Here is a 6,000-nt window from a genome sequence, read left to right on the forward strand (position 1 = left end):
AGAAATCTGTGATTGTTTATTCTGAAACCCCTTTCCTGCACCCCCCTGAATATATGAATATATGAAACAAATACACAAATATAAACAACACACTTATAAATTGTGGTTTATTTGGTAGTGTGACTAATTGTAATTCTTGCATCTTTTGGTGAAGAGAACTGAGGTCAACCTAACCCTGCTCCTCTCCCCATCTCCTACTTCTGACTGTGAGATCCTGTCAGCAGGCTGAAGCTGCTAGTTCACAAACTAGAACGAGGGCGCCCTCTGCAACAAGGTAAATTGACTTTATAAAGACGTGACTTGCAAATAAGCCATGTCGCCCATATCTAAATCCGCCACTGCACAGAACCATCTTGGAAGTCATCCTTGGAAACCTTTTGGTAAGCACTTTCAAAAAATACTTGGTAGGTGATTGGATGAACCATCTTTCCACATCACCGTGGAATCTTGCAAGCAGTTGGATTTGTCGCTGTTTCGTATGGGCTCACATGGGCTATCTGCAGCTGAACATAAAGTAAAAAACACATCACAACCTCACAAGGCTTTTATTAACTGGGTGTAAATTAGATCATCAGTCTGCAATAAGAAATAGCAGAACTGATACTGCTGAAAAGACATTTAATATTGACTGCAAGCAGCGTTAGACTGAATATCAATAGCATGTTACACTATCTCCTACTAGGCCTGTGTATCTCTAGCCCAGATGATGTGACACATGCTAAGAAAATGCAATAAAATTAAGAAAAATTACTCCAATTGTCAAAAGGCTAGCAAGCTACAGTAACTGTGAGTAACGGTGCAGAAATGTGAATCTGTGTGCTGGACAGAAAATATAATTATAAGCATGTATCACAAAGTTTTGTAGAGTCCATGTTGAACTTTTCAAGTTGCTAGCAAGTTGAAAATGTGGAGACATTTCTCACTCAGCTAACATTTCACTCGGTTCATTTCTTCACAGCTAAAAAATGTGCTGTTGTACATTCAAACTTTTGTGATTTTTACACTTTAAGATGATACAATTACTTACAAGACTGACATAAATTAGACTTACAGCAGATCAATAAATGTCAGGAACAGCAACAATGTCTGAATTTAGCTGAGGAGTTAGCTCGCAACTAGCTGGACTGTTAGCCGGTTATCTCCTAACTAGCTGTGGCAGTCAAAATGTAGACTACTAACCAGCAAGTGTGATGTAATTGTGCAATTTTGGGAGTATCAGCTTTTATTTATTTGTATAACATATTTCAGTGTTAAATTGTAAATGTTTCTTGATACATTTCATGTCACATATCCTGGTCCACAACTGAAACATGGCTATGATTTCCTTCTTTTAAGTGTAAATGCAGGTTCAAAATGGCCACATAAATATATGTTACTGTGTGATTATTATTATTCAGAGTCAGGACACTATCTCTGTAAAACCATTGGTGTTTTGAATCAGGTCATAGCCCTGCCACATGAGCTGCAGTCCATGAGACACAGTGTGATGCTGCAGACAAACATCCTTATAGCAAAGGGTGTGGACAGCATGTTGATCTCTTTCCAGAGAAAACTTTTCCATAAAGGAAGTCCTTTGGCATGGTGGCATGCCAAAGGATGAAAGTATAAGGATGGACATGCAAATCTGCAGAGAGTGCTTGTGGTGTCTCCAGGATGTCTAAAAGTATTTGTTATTTTGTCCTTCTTAGACAGGATCTCAAAAAAGTGGAATTATAAGAGAAGAGGAAGTCGTGCGGTTGTTGACTCCCTATCACTTCCGATCTCTTATGGTCATTTCTGTTCTGTGTCTCTCTTTGCAACTGATAGTGCTAAAGTCCTTATCAAAAGACTTCATACAAGCAAATCTTCTGAATCTAAATTAGCTGTTGTATATTCACAGTGAGAGGAAGAAATGTTCAGTCAAGTTGAATGACAGAAGTTGAACTGAACCACTTCTCACACGCAGGACTTCACAAACTTCCCCCTTCACAGTCACCACCAAAGAGCTGAATGAGATATGGAGTTTCATTGAGAAAAAAAGAGCACTGTGGAGCTATTATGAGAGCAGACTGTGAAGTGAGAGTAGGAACTGTCTCAGAGGGAATGTCAAGGTTAGTAAGATTAGTTCTACTTCAAAGGAGGAGGGGGTGTATGTTTGAGAGGATTCATTTTAGAATTGAGATTTCATGTCGGAGGTTTATCCTTTTGTCTGTGCGTGGACAGGTTGACAAATCCCTCGGACTGTATTTTTCGTCCAAAGGGGGTCTCTCCCAAGAGGCCAAAGAAGCCTACCATACCAGACATTCAAAGCCTGACACTTGAGGGAAACAGAGGTGTTAGACAGATAAAGCAGCCTTACCCTGTTGCTGCTGTTTGTGCATGTGTCCTGTGATAACACATGTCAGCCGCTATCACACACTCCGGGCTGCACAGAGGTAACAGAGAGCGGCCAAAGCCCTGGGAAAACGTGGAGGAGCGTGAAATCACCTTGATCCAAAGATTCCTGCTGCATACCAGTCCACTGAACCCACCAGAGCACAGGGGCCCGGAGATGGGCAGACTGCCACAGATCAAGAGAAAAGAGACAAAGAAAGAGAGAAGAGGTGGAGGGTGATAGTCAAGATCTTTAATCCTGGAGATTGTTTTGAAGCTTAACATCATCTTATGTATTTCCTGTGCAAGATCAAGTAAGTCGTTCCATGAGGGAGGCCTCTCTCTCGGATATAAACACAGGATTTACTTTTACATGCCAGTTTCAGGGCCAAGCTTGATTACAGGTTGCCCATGTGCTCTGAGTCAAGCTGGCTGTCTGGCTTTACTGACAGTAGAGAAGAGGATGCTATGGCTGGAATGCTGTGGTGTGAATGGTGGTGAACACTCCTCCCAGCGCTGAGTGATAGCTGTAGCTCAGCCAGGGAGCAGATGAAGTGGCTTCTGTCTGTCACATGGTTGCATACTATATGCTTTCACATCAACTGATTACACCCCTTCTGGAAGTGGACTAAACACCCATTCCCAAACATGAAAAGTAGGCGACATAAATGTTCATGGGTAGTCGCATGTTCTTGCTCTTTCACATGCTATTCCTGTCATGCTATCAGTGGCGTCGAGCGCGCCTCTATCGCGAGTGTCACACATCAAAGCCGTCCCATCACTGCCACTTATTGCAGAGGGGCTGAGGGTGGAAAGTGGGGAAGAAGGTGCTTTCCAGGAAAAGTTCAGAAACTCACATGCCGGATTGGAAAAATAACTGTTTGTAGCTGCGTTGCTCCCAACAGTTACTGTGGTTTTCTCTACCCTGCACCTCATAATTATATTTTTTTGGATGTGTAAATCCCACTTCCTTAATACTTGAGTAAGTCCCACCATCAGCCCTTCGATTGTGATTGGAAGCCCTGTGCCACAACCAGCTAATTTGCACTCAACTACGCAGCAAGATCATAAAACAAATGGAGTGTCGTCAAATCAGCGCAGGAAAAAGAGGGTGTTTCCCACACTGTGCCTTAGGAATGTTTTGGCTAAACTGAAAGCCATCATTCAAACTAAAATGCCAACATTTGAGGAGACAATGATGGGACAGATAGCAACATCCGGGCCTGGTCTTTAGTCTGGGTCTTGGAACACAAGAGGGTTTCTTTTCCACAGCTTGGGCCTCGGTCACTGCTGAATCTCCCCCCTCCTCCATTAAGTCTGTATACAAGTCTGACGTCCGGCAGCTTGCATCCCTCACTCCTACCAGAGCCTCCGAGAACATTGCCCTATTCTCCACCGTGCACACAGGAGGAATAGCAGACAGAGGAGGGGAGAGGAAGAGGGTACACTTTAAACAAAAGCGGTTCTATGAGGTGCCAGAACAAGGCATTTATGCTTGTACTGCAGGATGCTCTACGATGCTGTAAAGACAGACCCCTTGGGAAACACTAGATCCCCTTCATTTAATTTTAACTCTACTAGATCCAATACCCTACCCACAGTCCTTGAAGAACATTCTTTTTTTTATGTTCAAGTGGTGGGCAGGGACACTTAGCACAAAGGGGAAGCTTGGATTAAGTCATACGCAGCAAGCGACATAGGTTGGATTTTAAGTGGATGAGATCATGTCCTCTCCATTTAGCAGTTCAACACACTTCATGTCTAGCAAGGAAAAACTTAGATATCTAAAAGTGATGAGCTTTGTGCATGTCATTTACCTCCTCGTATGCCCAGACAAGCAGACAAAACAGAGCCTGCATGCATGTAAAGTAATGTTCACGGCATGAGCATGGCATGCATCTGCAAAATAGAGTGATGTTCTTCATGTGAGCGTACGGTTAGATTTCTGACTGTTATATAACGCTGCTGTGGGGTATATAACGCTGCTGTGGGGGCCCCCTTGTTCTGTTCCAGCAGTCGACTCTGAAGTTCCCCCAGCTTTTCTGCTCATTTGCTTCACAGCACACAGATGTCTCAGGGCGGTGCAGAGGACGGGGGGTGGGGGGACTGGTCCGGGGCCAAGAGGCAGCGGCTGCCTGTCACAAGTGAACAAGTGTGTGTGGTCAGAGATTAGGGAAGGAAGGATACAAACAAAAATTCCGGCGGAGGAGCTCCTGTGGCAGCTGTGGTTTTCTGAGTGCGAAGGATGCTGGACAACTGGAGCAAGCCGATTGGCCGCCAAGGACCGGTGGGTGTGTCCTGGCAGTGACCAGCTTCCTCTGTATGATCTTAAATGAGAAGAGTGACAATTCATCAGGGACAGGATGTCCAATAGGAAGACAGATCCCAGGGGTAGACAGAGGGCCTTGCAGCTGGCCACTCAATGACCTTGGATCAAACAAAAGTTAGTCTTTCTCTGTCTGTCCTTCTCTCAAACACTCTCTTTGCCTATAGAAAAATGAGGCATTAATCAGCAGCACAGGGCTGAGCAGTTTCCAGTAAGTCATTTTGTGCGAGTTTATTTTAAGGCAATGGGCCTCACTGTTCCACAAATAACATTGCTTTCTTCATCCATTCACTTCCCTTCGACTCGGCAACATTTCCACTCCTGCACACTTACATTTCCCTCCTGACAGAGAGGAGGAAATGGGGGGCCTCGCAATGTGAAGGAAAGCTCTTTGAAAGTAGCTCCAGTGAGGCGATATGCTCCTTATAAATGGCGAGCAGGGAGGGATTCAGGGGCGGATGGCTGGGGCCTGGACTGTCTGGGAGCTGCCTGGTGTTTTCCTGTGTGTGATGCATGCTAACCCTGGGCCCCCTTGACTTCGGCAGTGGCATAAAGAGGCCTCTGTAAGGCTGAGTCAGCTCCAGCCTTAATTCACCTCATTGGTCTTATTGCTTGATTAAATTCAGCAGGGAGACTCAGAAGGCCCCCTCAAACGTCTCATGAATTCAAACAGAAGGACGGAAATCAACCTGTTATCAGTATTGCAGCCTGCCACAACAATTGTCCGCGTGTATTGCAAAGAGAAAAACACATCATGAACTGTAGCCAGACCAAACATATTGATACACACTGATAGGCTAAGTGTTGTCATTTTAGTAGATCCAAGTGGGACTGAGAAATATTGTTTCTGTGAGGTAACTCTTGCTGTAATGACATTGTTTTAAAATTGAAACCATTCTAGCACTCTTGGCTGACTATTTTCATTGCAAAACCGACTACATTTATCCAATTAAGCATAGAAGACAAAGGCAGAGCATGTGAAACGCAGGAAACAAAGCCTATATAGCATGACACGGTTCTGAAACCACCACTTCACTCCAACCACAAAGCAATTGTTTATGGTCTGTCTCTGGCTTGCATTGTGCTTACCACCACAGCCAGCGACACAAACAAACAAACACTTTGGGGTGATGGTGAAATCCAATGTTTCCTCTCGCACATTGTGTAATTTAGCAACAAAAAAAAAACAAAGACAAACAGCGGCATTCCAGGGCCTATCTACAGGAAATACCATGGCAAAGAATGAATTAGCGTGGTGATGGAAAGGGCTGGATGACAACATCATTTTCATCTGGGTCCCCTGACATGCCGCCTGGCTTTGA

This window comes from Scomber scombrus, chromosome 22 (genome assembly GCF_963691925.1).
Source record: "Scomber scombrus chromosome 22, fScoSco1.1, whole genome shotgun sequence".
In the NCBI taxonomy this organism is placed as follows: domain Eukaryota; kingdom Metazoa; phylum Chordata; class Actinopteri; order Scombriformes; family Scombridae; genus Scomber; species Scomber scombrus.